This window comes from Zingiber officinale, chromosome 3B, assembly GCF_018446385.1.
Source record: "Zingiber officinale cultivar Zhangliang chromosome 3B, Zo_v1.1, whole genome shotgun sequence".
NCBI lineage: Eukaryota > Viridiplantae > Streptophyta > Magnoliopsida > Zingiberales > Zingiberaceae > Zingiber > Zingiber officinale.
The window spans coordinates 82,530,849-82,551,137 of NC_055991.1; positions in this window are offsets into that span (position 1 = coordinate 82,530,849).

The window sequence follows — 20,289 nt, forward strand, 5'->3', positions numbered from 1 at the left end:
CATACCCCTTGAACTTTCGGCCATGATGAGATTTAAGGCCTAGGAAAGCTCAAAATTTGATTTAATATACTTATGACTTTCCTTATGATATGATATGAAATTAACATGATATTCTTATGCTTGTATGTTGTTTAGAGCTTAGTCTCATGCTCTTGAGCTTTCGGCCATGATGGGATTAAGGGTCTAGGAAAGCTTAGAAATTTGATTTAACATGCTCATGACTTTCTTAGGATAAGATATGAAGTTAACATGATATTCTTATGCTTGTATGTTGTTTAGAGCTTAATTTCATGATCCTTGAACTTTCGGCCATGATGGAATTAAAGACCTAGGAAAGCTTAAAATTTGATTTAACATGCTTATGACTTTCCTTATGACATGAAATGAAGTTAACATGATATTTTTATGCTTGTATGTTGTTTAGAGCTTAATTTCATGCTCCTTGAACTTTCGGCCATGATGGGATTAAGGGCCTAGGAAAGTTTAAAATTTGATTTAACATGCTCATGACTTTCCTTATGATATGATATGAAGTTAACATGATATTCTTATGCTTGTATGTTGTTTAGAACTTAGTTTCATGCTCCTTAATATTCGGCCACAACAAGATTGAAATACCTAGGAAGCTTAGAACCTAAACAAAACATGCTCATGATGTTCCTTATAGTATATGATATGAAATTGGTTTAGGGTTCATATGCTTTTATGCCACTTGTAACCTAAGTTCATGCTTTACAAGTTTCGGCCATAACTAGATTAAAAGACCTAGGAAGCTTAGAACCTAACTAAATATGCTCATGATGTTCTTTATGATAAATGTTATGAAATTGATTTAGGGTTCATATGCTTTTATGTTGCTTGTACCCTAGGGTAATACCTTGCATGTTTCGGCCTCCCTATGGAATTTGGTGATTGAGATCCAATTATGATTCATTATGTGCCTCACATGCTATGATGTGAATTAAGAGATGTTAGTTAATGATTCCATGCATGATTATATTTCCCTATAATATGTTATATGCTCATTTATGTATGCTTATGAACCATGCATGCTAATGTCTCTTATGATGTGCTATATGCTCAAGTATGCATGCTTCATGATATGACAAGTAATATGCTCATTTATGTATGCTTATGAACCATGCATGATAATGTCTCTTATGATGTGCTATATGCTCAAGTATGCATGCTTTATGATATGACAAGCAAAGGCCTAAGAGTTGCTTCCCTATTAGTTGGGACTAAGAGCACTCTTTATGATATGACAAGTAAAGGCCTAAGAGTTGCTTCCCTTCTTGTTGGGACTAAGATCACTCTTCATGATATGACAAGATATGATATGCTATGTTATGACATGAACCATGATATGATATTTTACTTTGTATGGCTTGTATCAGGGATGAGCTCCTAAACGCCCCTAGGTCAATGGTCTATGAAACGGGCCTAGTAAAAAGGGATGGGCTCCTTAGTACGCCCCTAGGTCGATGGTCTATGAAACGGGCCTAGTAAAAAGGGATGGGCTCCTTAGTACGCCCCTAGGTTGATGGTCTATGAAATGGGCCTAGTAAAAAGGGATGGGCTCCTTAGTACGCCCCTAGGTCGATGGTCTATGAAACGGGCCTAATTCCCTAGTAGGTTCGGGGCTAGCTACCCCGTCCTAGGGATTTTGCGCATTTATGATATGTGGTACATAGCCGGGCCCCCTCATGTTGATATTATGTTTAAGTATTATATGATATGTTTTAAGACATCTTGCACATGACATGACACATATTTTAAAAGACATCTTGCATGATATAATAAGTTATGATATGATATGCTCTTATGATTTATATGACATGATGCTCTTTTATTTATGATATGATATATCATGATATTTCTTTATGATATGATATGCTCTTATGATTTATATGACATGATGCTCTTTTATTTATGATATGATATATCATGATGTTTCTTTATGATATGATATGCTCTTATGATCTATATGACCTAATGCTCTTTTATTTATGATATGATATAGCATGATGCTTCTTAATGATATGATATGTTATGATGCTATGTTTACATGATACGATGTTTAGATGATTATGTCTCCATTGTTATATGCTTATGTGATTATGATATGAAATACGTTTTTTTGTGAGTAGGAAAGGATCTTACTAAGCCTGCGTGCTTATAGCTTACTTTCCTTGTACCGCAGATAAAGGCAAAGAATGGATAAACTAGGGGAGCTGCAGGAGAGGCAAGAGATGTGTGTGGTGGTGGCTCGGCTAAGAAAAAGAAAAAGACCTGCTTATGTTATTTTATGTTGACATGAACTAAGTTTATTTATGTTAATGTTTCGCATGATTTCATGATACTTATTCAGGTTTATGATAGAATTTGACTTCATGACCTCATTCTCTTAGAGGTATACAAGAATATATAAATAAGTACTTCCGCTGCTTTAGAAAAGAAATTTTAATATGCATGTATGTTCCCCGTACAATAACCCCGCCCTACTAGCAGGAAGGGTGGGCGTTACAAGAAGGGCTATTTTGTCAAAGTTCTCAAATTCACATTGTTGAAAACATTTCTACTTCTAAGTCGAAAGGCAAGAAGAAGAAAAAGAAATACGTTGGTTCAGCAAAGAAAGAGATTCGACCTCAAGGGACTGGACCACAAGCAGGTGTAAAGAAGCCGAAGGGCAAGTGCTTCACATGCAAGCAGTCTGGACATTGGAAGGTGGACTATCCTCATAGAAAGGAGAACAATAAAGGTATATCTCATTCATTAGTTATTGAAACATGTTTAGCGGTGTTATCTACCAGTACCTAGTGTGTAGATACAGGAGCCACTAATCATGTCTACAATTCATTACAAGGGTTCCAGGAAACTCGACGACTACATGAAAGAGAGATCACCGTCTACATGGGCAATGCTATGAAAGTGATGGTTGTTGCAGTGGGAGATGTTTATTTATCTTTTGATAGGAATAAAACATTGATCTTGAGAAATTGTCTTTACGTACCATGTTTTAGAAAGAACTTGATTTCAGTTTCTAAATTATTTGTGGATGGATATTCTGTTTCTTTTGATGACAAAGTAGTTGTCAAGAAAAATAGGGAGGTTATCTGTTCTTGTACGTTGGTTGACAATTTGTACACTCTTAATCCAATAACTCCCACGATGCAACAAATTGAAATTAATAACACATCTTCTAATTCAAATAAGAGAAAGCAACCTTCGAAAATGAACCAAACATATCTTTGGCATCTAAGGCTAGGTCATATTAACTTGAGTAGGATTCAAAGGTTAATAGCCGATGGACCTTTGGGTTCATTAGTGGTGGAAAACTTTCCAACCTGCGAATCTTGCTTGTTAGGAAAAATGACCAAGAGACCTTTTAAGGCACAGGGGTATAGAGCAATGAAGTGTTGGAATTGGTTCATTCTGATTTGTGTGGACCTATGACTATCCAGGTGAGAGGTGATTTCGAATATTTTGTATCTTTTATAGACGATTATTTGAGATATGAGTACATTTACTTGATGCGCCACAAGTCTGAGTGCTTTGATAAGTTCAAAGAGTACAATGTTGATGTGGAGAAACGTCATGGTAAAAGTATCAAGACACTATGGTTAGATCGTGGTGAAGAGTACCTCTTAGGAGAGTTTAGGAATTACCTATCAGAGGTCGGGATTCAATCCCAATTATCTGCACATGGTACACCCCAATAGAATGGTGTGGCAGAACTAAGGAATAGGACTCTTATGGAAATAGTTAGATTAATGATGAGTTATTCAGAATTACCAAATTCATTTTGGGGATATGCTCTGGAAACGGTGGCGTACATTATGAACTTGGTACCTTCTAAGTCAGCACCCTCTACTCCCACAAAATTATGGAATAGGCGTAAGCGTAGTCTAAGATACATTCGGATTTGGGGTAGTCCAGCACATGTGCTGAAGGGAGATGTTGATAAGTTGGAATCACGTACAGAAGTTCGCTTGTTTGTGGGTTATCATAAAGGAATGAAAGGTGGTTTGTTTTATAGTCCCAAAGATTAGAAGATCATTATTAGCACCAATGCCCGATTTTTAGAAGAGGATTATTTAATGAACTACAAGCCCATGAGTAAAATTATTCTTGAGAAAATAAGAGAGGACACGCTCACTTTAGTACCAATGGTACAAGATGAGATACCATAAGTAACTGCAACTCGTATGACAAATGATGCACAATTACAGGTAGTGCCTTGTCATAGTGGAAGGGTTGTTAGGCAACCTGATAGATTCATGTTTTTGGAAGAGTCTATTAGAATGTATACCAAAAGTCTATCTTTTTGTATAAAATATTTATAAGAATCACATTGGTCAAATGTCTACATTTATATTAAGTTTAGTTGTCCATTTAATTTATATTGTAGATAACATGGTGTGTGGTGTCACACAGAAGATCATGTTATCAGTTCCTTATAAATTATAAATAGTAGCTCACAACCAAGATGGAATGGGACAAACCATTAGAGTGGTTGTAGTATAATTTGGTATTAGTTTATCTTGACTATAAAATTACACTAGTACACTATGAGTGTATTGAGCAGGACCATTTGAGGTAGTTTCTTTTTATACTGACTACATAAAAGAACAAAACCTCTGTTATTATGGAAGTGCGTACTCTTAATCATGATATAATAACAAGCACGTATACTTAATATTTATTTCTTTAATTTATCAAAGGGTGAGATTTAGTTCGTTAAATCAATAGGCCCGATAAGTTGGGAAGTGATATTATTTATATGGTGTGTTATTGATTATAGAATGAAACTGTGTCCTAGTAATCTAGGTTGGTGATGTCACCTTGAGGAGCTCATAAGGATTGTCATGTAAACCTTGCAGGTGGACTTAGTTCGACATGACAATAAGGTTGAGTGGTACTACTCTTGGAGCTAGATATTAATTAAGTGAGTTGTCAGTAACTCATTTAATTAGTGGGCATTCAATATCTTAAACACAGGGAGACTAATGCACTCATTATAAGAAGGAGCCCATATTGTAATATGGGATTGGTGAGGTAGTGCAATAATAACTCTTTAGCGGTATGAGTTATTATTGATGAACTTGAGTTGGGTGTTCGGGGCGAACACGGGAAGCTCAAGCTCATCGGGAGACCAAAACCAATTCCTCCTCTTGGTCTCTATTGTAGCCTCTTATTTATAAAGCCTTATATCAACATAAAGCCCAGCTTCTTACCCATCTTGATGTGGCCGACCAAGCCAATCTTGCATCCCAAGCTAGGGTCGGCCAAGCCAAAGATTGGAGCCAAGTTATGGTCGACCAAGCTTGAAACCCAAGCTAGGTGGCCGACCACATAAAAATTAAAAGGGTATTTTAAATTTTAAAATCTATCCTTTTGTGAAAGCCATGGATTTAAAAGAGAGTTTTTAAATTTTAAAATCTTTCCTTTTATAGCTTTCTACAAAGAATTAAGAGAGAGCTTTGATATCTTTCCTTATTTGCTGTTAAAAGAAAGATTTTAATTTTTGATAAAACTTTCCTTTTTTGTAACCATCCGCATGTTTTTAAAAGAGAGATTTTAATTTATAAAATTTTCCTTTTATAACCAATAAGGGATTTAAAAGAGAAATTTTTTTAAACAAAAATTTTTACCAGAAAAAATAAGGAAGTTTTAATTTTATGTTTAAAATTTTCTTATTTGGAGCATATGTGTAGGGTTGGCCATGACAAGCATTAAAATAAAGTTTTAATTTTTTGTTTTAAAACTTTCCTTTTTAGTCATTAGCAAGGAGAATAAGGAAGTTTTAGTTATGTTTAAAACTTTCCTTTTTTGCCAAGACCAAGGATTATAAAAGAGATGGAGGGGGTGCCTCATGAGATAACACATCTTCTATTCTTCTCTTCCAATCCATTGGTGGCCGGCCCTCTTCCTTTTCTTTTCTCCTTTTGTTTTCTTCCTTGGAGGCCGGTGACATCAAGTTTGGTGATATCTTGGTGGCCGGTTGCTTGAAGGAGAAGAAGAAGAAAAGGAAACTCTCTTGTCTAGCATCCCTTGGAGGTTAGTTGGTGGCCGAAACTTGGAAGCAAAGGAAGAAGCCTGGGTGGATTTCACTTGGAAGATCATCGCCCACACGACGTCCTAGAGAAGGAGAGGAATATAACAGAACATCAAGAGGTCTATAAGCTACAAAAGATATAACTAGTTATTTGTTTCCGCATCATAACTAATTCATCTTTTTGTATAGATCTTGAAAACCCAAACACAAGAGGTTATCGGTTTTAGGTTATTGTTTTGTTATCGATTTTATTTTTTGATTTCATGTTTCGATATTGTGCTTCTATTGAGGTCTCTATAGTTAAACCTAGTTTACTGTAAGAAGTTAAATATCCATTTTTTTTGAAAGGCTTTGTCTAGGAAGTGGTGGATGACCCCATACCCAAGAAGGCCTAGTGCCTCGCCATGTTTAACTTGGAAGTCGATCTTTGAAATTGATATTTAATTAAATTTTGTAATATGGTTTAAATTATGAAGAACACATTGGTTAAACTTAGAGTAAGAATGTTAAGTTTCGTTTCCAATCGAAGTTTAACTTCTGAAGAGAAATTTGGATTAATAATGTTAAGCATCATTTGCAATCCAAATTTAACTTCAGTAGAGCACATGGGTAGCTAGGATAGTTCTATGCTTGTATAAATTTTTGTACAGGGGAACTAGAATGGTATTCTAAATAGCAACCAACAATTAGTATCAGAGGTAGGTTTTACCTCTGTGTGTTTGGTTTTTAGTTTAATTATGCACATGTCATACATATTTTAGGCAGGATAATAGTAGGATATGCAAATAGATTAACTCTATGGTTGCAGGCTCCAACTATTATGGCCTATTGTGATTGTGTTTGATTAGACCCTCGGGCATATCGAGGGCATTTTATGTGTGTGCATGATTGTATTTATTAAATACAGCAGGAGCTGTATTAGTTTTAAGATTTTACATTTTGTTCGATCTAAACTTTATGTACATTCCTTTGTGGAATATTGGATCGATATGTGTAAAATTTTATTTTTGTCGCGGATCGTATCCTTGCAAGGCGTGGTGCTATTTGAGGGCCAAAGGCATAGTAAAAAAGAAAGCTTGATGGACGCGACGACATGAGCCCTAGGGCTGGCGGCTAGTTTTGACGACTACTAGGGCTGGCAGCACACGGAGGACAGTGATAAAAGAGGCCATAATAGTTGGAAAATTATTTTTCCATATTTATTACTTTTATTTGCTGTGATGTGTGTGTGTGCATGTTAAAATCCTCATCTTAAATAACTAAGTGGGAGAGGAATTATTTAAATAAATTCCACGGTCTCCATTACTGGTTTGTAAGTGATGCAAACGAACTTGCGCATTGGCTCTGAGTGTCTTCCTCCACATCGGATGAGTTTGTTTGCGGATCACTAGATCAAACTTCCTTTATGAATGATTATAGGAAATTATTTAAGAGCGTGTGATCTTCTCAATCTGAAGGGGCACAATCCTATTTAATGGACTAAGTATCAAGTAATGGTATACACTTAGGTGCATTTAATAGTATCCTCCCCATTGGAGTCACTGCTATTATTTGTGTGACCGAAGGAATACCAACTATTAATTTTATTTGTCATAAATTTAGGTTGACAGAAATAAAATTAATAGGTAAAACCTCCTCTTACAAATGTTTGAATTTGTATACGTCGACATTATCATGGAATACAAAATTCACGGTGTTTTTAGGTGTTGGTGAATTTAAATGATATTGTTTGAGGAATCAATATTATTCTAAATTCTTAAGTTTTGACCAAAACTTATTTTGTGATTCTTAGGATGACTTTTAACCCACTTGCTATTATTCTAAAAGAGAACAAACTTACTGGTCCCAATTACATAGATTGGAAAAGAAACCTGGACATTGTCCTAATTGCTGAAGGCTATAAGTTTGTACTGTTAGAGGTCTACCCTGATGAGCCTAATAGTGATTCTAGTGAAGAGAAGATTGAGTATCATAAGAAATGGGTCAAGGCATATGAGATGGCGCGGTGTTACATTTTGGCTTCTATGTCAAATGTGCTACAACATCAGCATCAGGTCATGCCTACTCCCTATAACATGATGTACAATCTCAAGGAACTCTTCGGACACCAGAATCGGGCTGCTAGGCAAGAGGCTATGAGAAACTTAATGACAGACACCATGTCAGAGGGGACACCTATAAGGGATTATATCCTCAAAATGATAGCTTACTTGAACGAGATACAAATCCTTGGAGCTGAAATCTATGGGGAAACCCAGGTCGATATTATTCTCCAATCGCTACCCAAAAGTTTTGAGCAGTTCCACCTGAACTAAAATATGAATAAAAGTATTTATTCATTAGCGGAACTACTGATAGAACTTCAAGTAGTAGAAGAGCTATTTCGTCATAGTTCTTAAAATTCACTTTGCTGAAAATGTTTCTACTTCTAAGTTGAAAGGCAAGAAGAAGAAGAAGAAGAAGAAACAAGCTAACTCGGCAAAGAAAGTGAATCGATCTTTAGGTACTGGACTAAAAGCAGGAGTGAAGAAGCCGAAGGGTAAGTGCTTCATTTGCAAGCAGTTTGGACAATGGAAGGCGGATTGTCCTCATAGGAAAGAGAACAATAAAGGTATATCTTATTCTCTAGTAGTTGAAACATGTTTAGCGGTGTTAACTACCAGTACCTGGTGTGTAGATACAGGAGTCACTGATCATGTCTGTAATTCATTGCAGGGTTTCCAGGAAACCCGATAACTATATGAAGGAGAGGTAACCGTCTACATGGGCAAGGCTACGAAAGTGGCAGCTGTTGCAGTGGGAGATGTTTACTTATCATTTGATAGGAATAGAACTTTGATTTTGAGAAATTGTCTTTGTGTACCAAGTTTTAGAAAGAATTTAATTTCAATTTCTAAATTATTTTTGGATGGATATTCTGTTTCTTTTGATGACAAAGTGGTTATCAAGAAAAATAGGGTATTTATCTATTCTGGTACATTAGTTAGCAATTTGTATACTCTAAATCCAATAACTTCGACAAAACAACAAATGGAAATAAATAACACATCCTCTAATTCTAATAAGAGAAAGGAACCTTCAGAAATGAACCAAACATATCTTTGGCATCTAAGGCTTGGGCATATTAACTTAAGTAGGATTCAAAGGCTAATAGCCGATGGACTTTTGGGTTCATTGGTGGTGGAAAACTTTCCAACCTGCGAATCTTTCTTGGAAGGTAAAATGACCAAGAGACCTTTTAAGATGAAGGGGTATAGAGCAAAAGATGTATTGGAATTAGATCATTCTGATTTGTGTGGACCTATGACTATCCAGGCGAGAGGTGGTTTCAAATAATTTATCTCTTTTATAGATGACTATTCAAGATATGGGTACATTTACTTGATGTGCCGCAAGTCTGAGTGCTTTGATAAGTTCAAAGAGTACAAGGCTGATGTGGAGAAATGTCACGGTAAAAGTATCAAGACACTATGGTCTGATCGTGCTGGCGAGTACCTCTTAGGAGAGTTTAGGAATTACTTATCAGAGGTTGGGATTTAATCCCAATTGTCTGCACCTAGTACACCCCAACATAATGGTGTGGTAGACCGATGGAATAAGACTCTTATGGAAATGTTAGATCGATGATGAGTTATTCAAAATTACCAAATTCATTATGGGGATATGTTTTAGAAATGACAGTGTACATTCTGAACTTGGTACCTTCTAAATCAGAACCCTCTACTCCCACAGAATTATGGAATGGGCGTAAGCCTAGTCTGAGACATGTTCGGATTTGGAGTAGTCTAGCACATGTGCTAAAGGGTGATACTGATAAGTTGGAATCTCATACAGAAGTTCGTTTGTTTGTAGAATATCCTAAACGAATGAAAGGTGGTTTATTTTATAGTCCTAAAGATCAGAAGGTCATTGTTAGCACTAACGCCCGATTTTTAGAAGAGGACTATGTAATGAACCACAAGCCCATGAGTGAAGTTGTTCTAGAAGAAATAAAAGAGGATAAATCTCCTTTAGTACCAACAGTGCAAGATGAAATATCATAAGAAACTGCAACACATATCGTAAATGATGCACAACTACAGGTAATGTCTTGTCGTAGTGGGAGGGTTGTTAGGCAACCTAAAAGATTTATGTTTTTGGGAGAGTCTTCGGACTTAATCCCAGGTAAACATGAACCTGATCCTCGTACATATGACAAAGCACTCCAAGATAAAGATATAGCATCTTGGTAAAGAGCAATGAATTCAGAAATAGAATCTATGTATTCTAACAAAGTCTGGAAGCTAGTAGAACCACCAAATGGTGTAAAAGCTATTGGATGTAAATGGGTCAATAAAAGAAAAAGAGGTACAGATGGGAAGGTGGAAACCTTCAAAGCAAGGCTTGTTGCTATTAGTTAGAGCCCTAGAGTCAATCATTTGATGATTGTTGTATGGACTCGTTGTATCATATTCTTGTATATAAATAAAGGCATTTGTTTTGGTTATTATACTTACTTGTATTGGTGCCAAATAACTAAGTATAATAGCGTCCCTGAGTAGAAGGTTCTTACCTATATCAATCGATTGGTTGAATCGATAGTGAGATGATATAGGGAGCACTGCTCTTAATCATTCCTAGTCAAGTATTAACATTAAGGGACAATGTTAATGCGACGAGACTAGCATGTAGGTCAACTCGATGACTTGATCTCACAAGTCATGGATATGGAGATATCAAGTTGACACATGGGTATGCATTGGAGAATGTATATTGAATGACCCGCCATGAGAAAATATCATGGATCGTTATATGAGTGTCATATACTTTCTCATGTGGCTATTAATATGACTACTAGTCCTTGAACCCGAAGTCACCATGGTTCCTTACATAAGGAGTTATGTACTTTGGCTTCGTCAAACGTCACCCGTAACTGGGTGGACTATAAAGGCGATTACTGGATATGTAACAAATTATGCGGAGGGATGTGAGTGATGTAGATGGGATCTATCCCTCCTATATGATGGGAGTGACATCGATATTCTTGATAGAGTGAGACCACTAAGTGCATGGCCATGCCCAAATGAGTCAATATGAGATATTGAGCTCATTTGATTGAGTGAGTCTACTTGGAGTTCAAGATTTAGATTGATTAGAGGATGACACGGTCTATGCCTCATATTGATCAATCTAGATGTCTAGGATAGAAGGACAATGTCATATATTGTGAGGAGTCACAATTAGTAGTCACAAGATGATGTTGGATCTCAACATTCTTGTAACTTGGGTAGTAATGATGTGTTGCTAGATACCGCTCATTACTTATGCTTCTAAATGGGTTTAGGAGCATTGCCAACGTTACAAGAACCTATAGGTGTTAGAATGTATACTAAAAGCCTAGCTTTTGGTATAAAATATTTATCTAGAAATAAGAATCACATTGGTCAAATGTCTACATTTGTGATAAATGTAGTTGTTCAATTAATTTATATTGTAGATAACATGGTGTGTGGTGTCACACACAGAAGATCATATTATCAGTACCTTATAAATTATAAACAGTAGCTCACGACCATGATGGAAAGGAACAAACCATTGGAAGGTCGTAGTGTAATTACGTGTTAGTTTATCTTAACTATATAATTACACTAGTACACTAAGAGTGTATTGAGTAGGACCATTAGAGGTCGTTTCTTTTATACTGACTTTATAAAGGAACAAAGACCTCAGTTATTATGGAAGTGTGTGCTCTTAATCTTAATATAATAACAAGCACATATATTTGATATTTATTTCTTTAATTTATCAATGGGTGAGATTTAGTTCGATGAATCAATAAGCCCGATAAGTTGGGAAATGATATCACTTATAGTGTGTGTTGTTGATTATAGAAGGAAACTGTGTCCTAGTAATCTAGGTTGAGAATGTCCCCAAGAGGAGCTCATAAGGATTGTCATGTTAAACCCTGCAGGTGGACTTAGTCCGACATGACGATGAAGTTGAGTGATACTACTCTTGGAGCTAGATATTAATTAAGTGAGTTGTTAGTAACTTACTTAATTAGTGGGCATTTGTTATCTTAAACACAGGGAGACGAACACACTCATGATAAGAAGGAGCCCAAAATGTAATTTGGGATTGGTGCGGTAGTTCAATAATAGTTCTCTAGTGGAATGAATTATTATTGATAAAATTAAGTTGTGTGTTCGGGGCGAGCACGGGATGCTTAATTTTATCGGGAGACCAAAACCAATTCCTCCTCTCGGTCCCTATCGTAGTCTCTAGTATATAGAGATTTATACCCACCGCATATCCACCTTCTCACCCATCCAATGGGGCCGGCCAAGCTAGCTTGGAACCCAAGCTAAGGCCGGCCAAGACCAAGTGGATAAGCCATGTAGATGGCCGGCCAAAGCTTGGGTCCCGAGCTTAGGTGGCCGGCTACTAGAATATTAAAAAGGATTTTTATTAAAATTATTTCTTATGTGGATATCATGATTTTAAAAGAGAGTTTAAAAATTAAAAATTTCCTTTTATAGCTTTCTACAAAAGATTAAGAGAAGAGATTAATCTCTTTCCTTATTTGTAGTGTAAAAGGATGATTTTAATTTTTTGGTAAAAACTTTCCTTATTTGTAAATCATCTACATGTTTAAAGGAGAGTTTAAAATTTGAAATCTTTCCTTATTTGTTGATTAAAGAAGGATTTTAAATTTTAAGAAAACTTTCCTTTTTAATCCTGTTCATGTTTTAAAAGAGAGTTTAAAATTAAATATTCTCTTTTATAAGTTTCTACAAAAGATTAAGAAAAAGATTTGATATCTTTCCTTATTTGTAGATTAAAAGAGATTTTAATTTGTAGAGATAACTTTCTTTTTATCCACATGTTTAAAAGAAAGATTTTAATTTATTAAATTTTCTTTTTATAAACCAATCATGAAGGGATAAAAATTATTGGAGAAATTTTTATAAATTTCCGGAAGCAAATAAGGAAGTTTTAATTGGTGTTTAAAATTTTATTTGCTTGGAGATTTTATTTGTTATGGCCGACCATTGTAATTTGAAAAGAGAAAATTGTTTTAATTAAATAAATTTTCCTTTTCAATGGCAAAAGAATTAAGAAAGTTTTTATTTAATTTTCCTTATTTGCCAAGACCAAGGATTATAAAAGAGGGGGTAGAGGAGGCTTCAAGGCTAAGGACTCTATTCTATTTTACTCCCTCTTTTCCTTGGTGTGGTGGTCGGCCCTTCCCTTTCTCTTCTCTTGTTGTGGCCGAAATCTATCATCTCTTGGAGCTTGGAGGATGTGGCCGGATCAAGGAAGGAGAAGAAGGAGAGAAAGCATGCATCCCTTGGAGCTTGGTTGGTGGAAAATTCTTCATCCTTTGGAAGTTCTTGTGCTTGGCCGAAACTTGAAGGAAGAAGGAAGAAGGAAGAAGGAAGAAGGTGCCTAGGTGGTTCTCATCTTGGAAGATCGTTGCCCACACAACGTCCGAGGTTAGAAAAGGAATACGGTAGGAGATCAAGAGGTCTTTCTAAAAGGTATAACTAGTAATTTTTCTTTCCGCATCATACTAGTTATTTTTGGAAATAATACTAAATACAAGAGGCATACGATTCTAGTGTTTCGAATTTGTTTTCGATATAGTGTTCTTTTGTTTTTCTTTTCCTTGTGATTTGATTGTTCTTTTCGGTTGACCTAAAGTTATTTTAGGAAATTAAATATTAGCTTTCCTTAAAAGGTTTTGTCTAGTCGGTGGTGGTTGCTCCCATATCCAAGAAGGTCATGTGCCTCGCCACGTCAGTACTGGGAACCAATTTTGGAAATTAATATTTAATGGAATTAATAACTTAGGTGATTTGGATCAAACGTGTTAAGTTCCGCAGGAGATCCAAGTCAAAAACTAAAAGAACAAATAGATTAAGTTTTGGATCAAACATGTTAAGTTCCGCAGGTGATCCAAAATTTAATTTAAAAGAATACATGGTAGCTAGGAAAAGGTTCAGACCTTTGTACAAAATTTTTGTACAGTGGAACCTCTAGGTTTTCTAAGTAGCAACCAACAATTTGTATCAGAGCTTGGGTTTTGCCTCTGTGTATTTGGTATTAGTTTAATTATGCACATGTCATACATAATTTAGGCAGGGTAATAGTAGGATGTGCTAACTTTGTGGATGCAGGATCCAACTATTATGGCTTATAGTTATTATGTGTGTGATTGGACCCTTGGACATGTCAAGGGCATTTATTGTGTGTGCATGATTGTATTATAAAATACAGCAGGAGCTGTATTTAGTTTTATTAGGATTTTATTTTTGATCTAGTTACATGTACATTCCTTTTATGGAATATAGGATCGATGGATGTAAATTTTATTTTATGTTCGATCTAGTTTACATGTACATTCCTTCGAGAATATAGGATCGAGAATGTAAAATTCTATTTATGTCGCGGATCGAATCTTGCAAGGCGTGGAACCTTTTGAGGACCAGAGGCGCAGCAGAACAAGGAGCAAGATGGATGCGACAACTAGACCCGGTGGCGGTGGCCAAAGATGGCAGCAGCTAGGGTTGGCGACACACGGAGGACAGCAATAGATAAAAGTCATAATAGTTGAAAATTATTTTTTCTGTTTATTGCTTTTTTTGCTGTGTTGTGTGTGCTTGTTAGTATGCATGCTAAGTAGGCTAGCATAGTCAAAATTCCTCACTTTAAATAACTAAGTGGGAGAGGGATTTATTTTTAAATAAATTCCACGGTCTCCATTACTGGTTTATAAGTGATGCAACAAGCTTGCGCGTTGGCTCTGAGTGCCTTCCTCCATATCGGATGAGCTTGTTTGCTGATCACTAGATTAAACTTCCATTTTGGATGACTATAGGAAGTTAATTAAGAGCTTGTGATCTTCCCCATCGGAAGGGGCATAATCTTATTAATGGACTTAGTGTCAAGTAATGGTATACACTTAGGCACGTCTAATAGTATCCTCCCCATCGGAGTCACTACTATTATTTGTGTGACCGAAGAAAACCAACTATTGATTTGACAAATAAATAAGTTGACAAGATAATAAAATTAAAAACCCCTCTTACAAATGTTTGATTTTGTATACGTCCACACTATCGTGACATACAAAATTCACGGTGTTTGAGGTAATTTTATTTGTCATAAATATTTATTGACAAGATAATTAATGGGTAAACTCCTCCTCTTACAAATGTTTAATTTTGTATATGTCCACACTATCGTGGCATGCAAAATTCACGGTGTTTGAGGTGTTGGTGAATTTAAATAATATTGTTTGAGGAATCAATGCTATTTTAAATTCAAAAGTTTTGACCAAATATTTTATCAAAGAAAGATCAACTATTAATTTTATTCGTCATAAAGTAAAGTTGACGAGATAATAAAATTAATGGATAAAATCTCTTCTTTGATTTTGTATACGTCCACACTATCGTGGCAAACAAAATTCATGGGGATTTTAAGGAATTGATCTTGACCAAATATTTTTGTGATTCTTAGGATTTAAAATGTTTGTCAATTCCCTAGTTGTTATACTATAGAAAAGACTTAGTAGTCCCGATTGTAATAATTGGAAATAGGACTTGGACATTAAGATAGTCTGTCCTTTTAGAACTAAAGAACAATATAGGTGTATTTAATTCATTAGTTGAAACATGTTTAGTGGTGTTATCTACCAGAACCTGGAGTATAGATATAGATGCCATTAATCATGACCGCAATTCATTGCAGGTTCCAGGAACCCCGACAACTAAATGTAAATAAAAACACCGTCCACATGGGCACTGCTGTAAAAGTGGCAGCTGTTGCAGTGGGAGATGTTTATCCTTTAATAGGAATAAAATATGGATTATTAGAAATTGTCTTTACGTACTAAGTTTAGAAAGAACCTGATTTTAGTTTCTAAACTATTATAGAATAGATATTGTGTCTATTTTGATAACAAAGCTGTTATCAAGAAAAATAGAGAAGTTATCTATTCTGGTATGTTGGTTGACAATTTATAATCCAATAACTCTCACGATGTAATAAATGGAAATTATAACACATCTTCTAACTTTAAGAGGAAGCAACCTTCGGAAATGAACCAATATATCTTTGGCATCTAAGGCTAGGTTATATTAACTTGAGTAGGATTCATTGGTAGCTGATGAACTTTTGGGTTCATTGGTAGTGGAAATCTTTCCAACCTGCGAGTCTTACTTGGAAGGAAAAATAACCAAGAAACTTTTAAGTCTAAGGAGTATGAAGCCAAAGATATGTTGAAATTGGTTCATTCTGATTTGTGTGATCCTATGACTATCCAGACAAGAGGTAGTATTGAATGTTTTGTCTATTTTATAGACAACTATTCAAGATACAAATAAATTTACTTAATGTACCGCAAGACTAAGTACTTTGATTAGTTCAAAGAGTACAAGGTTGATGCGGAGAAATGTTAAAGTAAAAGTCACTATGGTAAGATCGTAGTGACAAGTACCTCTTGGGAGAATTTAGGAGTCACTTATTAGAAGTAGGGATTCAATCCCAACTAACTGCACCTGGTACACCCTAATAGAATGGTGTAGAAAAAAGGAAGGTATAGGACTCTTATGGAAATAAGTAGATTGATGATGAGTTATTTTGAAAAATACCAAATTCATTTTAAGGATATACTCTGGAAACAGAAGTGAATATAGTACCTTCCAAAGTCAGAACTCTCTACTCATATAGAATTGCTAAATAGGCATAAGCCTATAATGATAGCATATTCGGATTCAGGTAGTCCAGCACATATGCTGAAGAGAGACAATGATAAGTTGGACAAGAATTCACTTGTTTGTAAGTTATCCTAGAGAAATGAAAGTAGGTTTATAGTCTTAAAAATCAGAAGGTTATTATTAGCATCAATGACCGATTTTTAGAAAAGGACTATGTAATAAACCACACGCCCATAAGTAAATTTTTTCTTAAAGAAATTATAAAGGACATGTCTAATCTAGTACCAACTGTACAAGATGAAATATCACAAGAAACTGCAACACGTATCACAATTGATACAAAATTATAGACAGTGCATCATCGTAGTGGGAGGGTTGTCAAACAACCAAAAGGATTCATGTTTTGGGAGAGTTTTTGGACTTGATCCCAAATGAACATGAGTCTGATCCCGGAAATATGATGAAGCACTCCAAGATAAAGATACAGTATCTTGGCAAAGAGGAATGAATACAGAATTAGAATATATGTATTCTAATCAAATTTGAAAGCTTATAGAACCACCAGATGGTGTAAAAGTCATTGGGTGAAAATAGGTCTACAATAGGAAAAGATGGATAGACAGGAAGGTGGAAACTTTCAAAGCAAGGATTGATGAAAAAGGAAACTTTTTCACTGGTAGTCATACTTAAGTCTATCCGGATTCTTTTTTCTATTTGGCAAGAGGATGTCAAGACAGCATTCCTTAATGGAAGTCTTGAAGAAAGCATCCATACAAAGCAACCAGAAGGGTTCATTGCAAAGGGCAAAGAGCATCTTGTGTACAAGCTCAATCAGTCTATGAACTGAGGCAAAGCTTCAAGGTCTTGGAACATCCAGTTTATCAAAGGAATCCAGACCTATGGATTTATTTAGTAACCAGATAAGTCTTGTGTATACAAAAGGTGTGATGGAAACGTGTTGATATTTCTTGTACTATACATAGATAACATTTTTGGTAGTTAGAAACAATATCAAAATGTTGTCAGAAGTAAGGGTATGGTTGTCCAAACAATTCAATATGAAGGACTTGGGAGAATGTATATATTCTTTGGATCAAAGTAATAAGGGATCGCAAGAAAAGAATTTTTTACTTATCCCAAGCTTCATATATCGAAAAAATCCTTGCTCGTTTTAAGCATGCAAAACTCCAAGAAAGGTTTCTTACCTTTTGGGCTTGGAGTAATTTTATCTAAAGAGATGTCTCCGAAGATATCAAAGGAGATAGAGGAAATGAAGGCAGTTCTTTATGCTTCGGCTGTCGAAAGCCTAATGTATGCTATGCACGAGATCAGAAATCTGTTTTGCCAAGGGCATAGTTAGTAGATATCAAAGTAACCCTGGACAAGAACATTGGACTGCAGTAAAGCATATATTGAAGTACCTTAGAGGCACTAGAGATCATATGCTAGCTTACAAGGCAGTTAATTTGGTCCCTGTAGGTTGCACGGATTTTAACATCCAATCGGAAAGGGACAATAGTAAGTCAACCTCGAGGTTTTGTGTTTACTTTAGGAGGTAAAGTCATAACTATGGAAGAGTGATAAGCATAGGTATTTTTCTGGACTCCATCATAGAAGCTGAGTATATGGCAAGCCTTTGAGGTAGCCATAAAAGCTAAATGACTCAATAACCTCAAGAGGGACTTAGATATGATTTCTGGTTTATCCAAAGATTATTACAATTCATTGTAATGATATTGGTGCAGTAACAAACTCGAAGAAACCATAAGTCTATAAGGCAGGTAAACACAATAGAGCGCAAGTACTACCCAATACGAGAAATTGTATAACGAGGAGAAGTTGTTGGCGCCTAGATTGCATCAGATGATAACCTAAGGTCCTTAAGGCAAGAGCTTTTTGAAAGGCATGGGAATCAGATGTATGACAACAAATATGGCAGCTTAGTCTTTTAGTATAAGTGGGAGATTGTTAGAATGTATACTAAAAGCCTAGCTTTTGGTATAAAACATTTATCTAGAAATAAGAATCACATTGGTCAAATGTCTACATTTGTGATAAATGTAGTTGTTCAATTAATTTATATTGTAGATAACATGGTGTGTGGTGTCACACAGAAGATCATGTTATCAGTACCTTATAAATTATAAACAGTAGCTCACGACCATGATGGAAAGGAACAAACCATTGAAAGGTAGTAGTGTAATTACGTGTTAGTTTATCTTAACTATATAATTACACTAGTACACTAAGAGTGTATTGAGTAGGACCATTAGAGGTCGTTTCTTTTATACTGACTTTATAAAGGAACAAAGACCTCAGTTATTATGGAAGTGTGTGCTCTTAATCTTAATATAATAACAAGCACATATATTTGATATTTATTTCTTTAATTTATCAATGGGTGAGATTTAGTTCGATGAATCAATAAGCCTGATAAGTTGGGAAATGATATCACTTATAGTGTGTGTTGTTGATTATAGAAGGAAACTGTGTCCTAGTAATCTAGGTTGAGAATGTCCCCAAAAGGAGCTCATAAGGATTGTCATGTTAAACCCTGCAGGTGGACTTAGTCCGACATGACGATGAAGTTGAGTGATACTACTCTTGGAGCAAGATATTAATTAAGTGAGTTGTTAGTAACTTACTTAATTAGTGGGCATTTGTTATCTTAAACACAGGGAGACGAACACACTCATGATAAGAAGGAGCCCAAAATGTAATTTGGGATTGGTGCGGTAGTTCAATAATAGTTCTCTAGTGGAATGAATTATTATTGATAAAATTAAGTTGTGTGTTCGGGGCGAGCACGGGATGCTTAATTTTATCGGGAGACCAAAATCAATTCCTCCTCTCGGTCCCTATCGTAGTCTCTAGTATATAGAGATTTATACCCACCGCATATCCACCTTCTTACCCATCCAATGGGGCCGGCCAAGCTAGCTTGGAACCCAAGCTAGGGCCGGCCAAGACCAAGTGGATAAGCCATGTAGATGGCCGGCCAAAGATTGGGTCCCGAGCTTAGGTGGCCGGCTACTAGAATATTAAAAAGGATTTTTATTAAAATTATTTCTTATGTGGATATCATGATTTTAAAAGAGAGTTTAAAAATTAAAAATTTCCTTTTATAGCTTTCTACAAAAGATTAAGAGAAGAGATTAATCTCTTTCCTTATTTGTAGTTTAAAAGGATGATTTTAATTTTTTGGTAAAAACTTTCCTTATTTGTAAATCATCTACATGTTTAAAGGAGAGTTTAAAATTTGAAATCTTTCCTTATTTGTTGATTAAAGAAGGATTTTAAATTTTAAGAAAACTTTCCTTTTTAATCATGTTCATGTTTTAAATGAGAGTTTAAAATTAAATATTCTCTTTTATAAGTTTCTACAAAAGATTAAGAAAAGATTTGATATCTTTCCTTATTTGTAGATTAAAAGAGATTTTAATTTATAGAGATAACTTTCTTTTTATCCACATGTTTAAAAGAAAGATTTTAATTTATTAAATTTTCTTTTTATAAACCAATCATGAA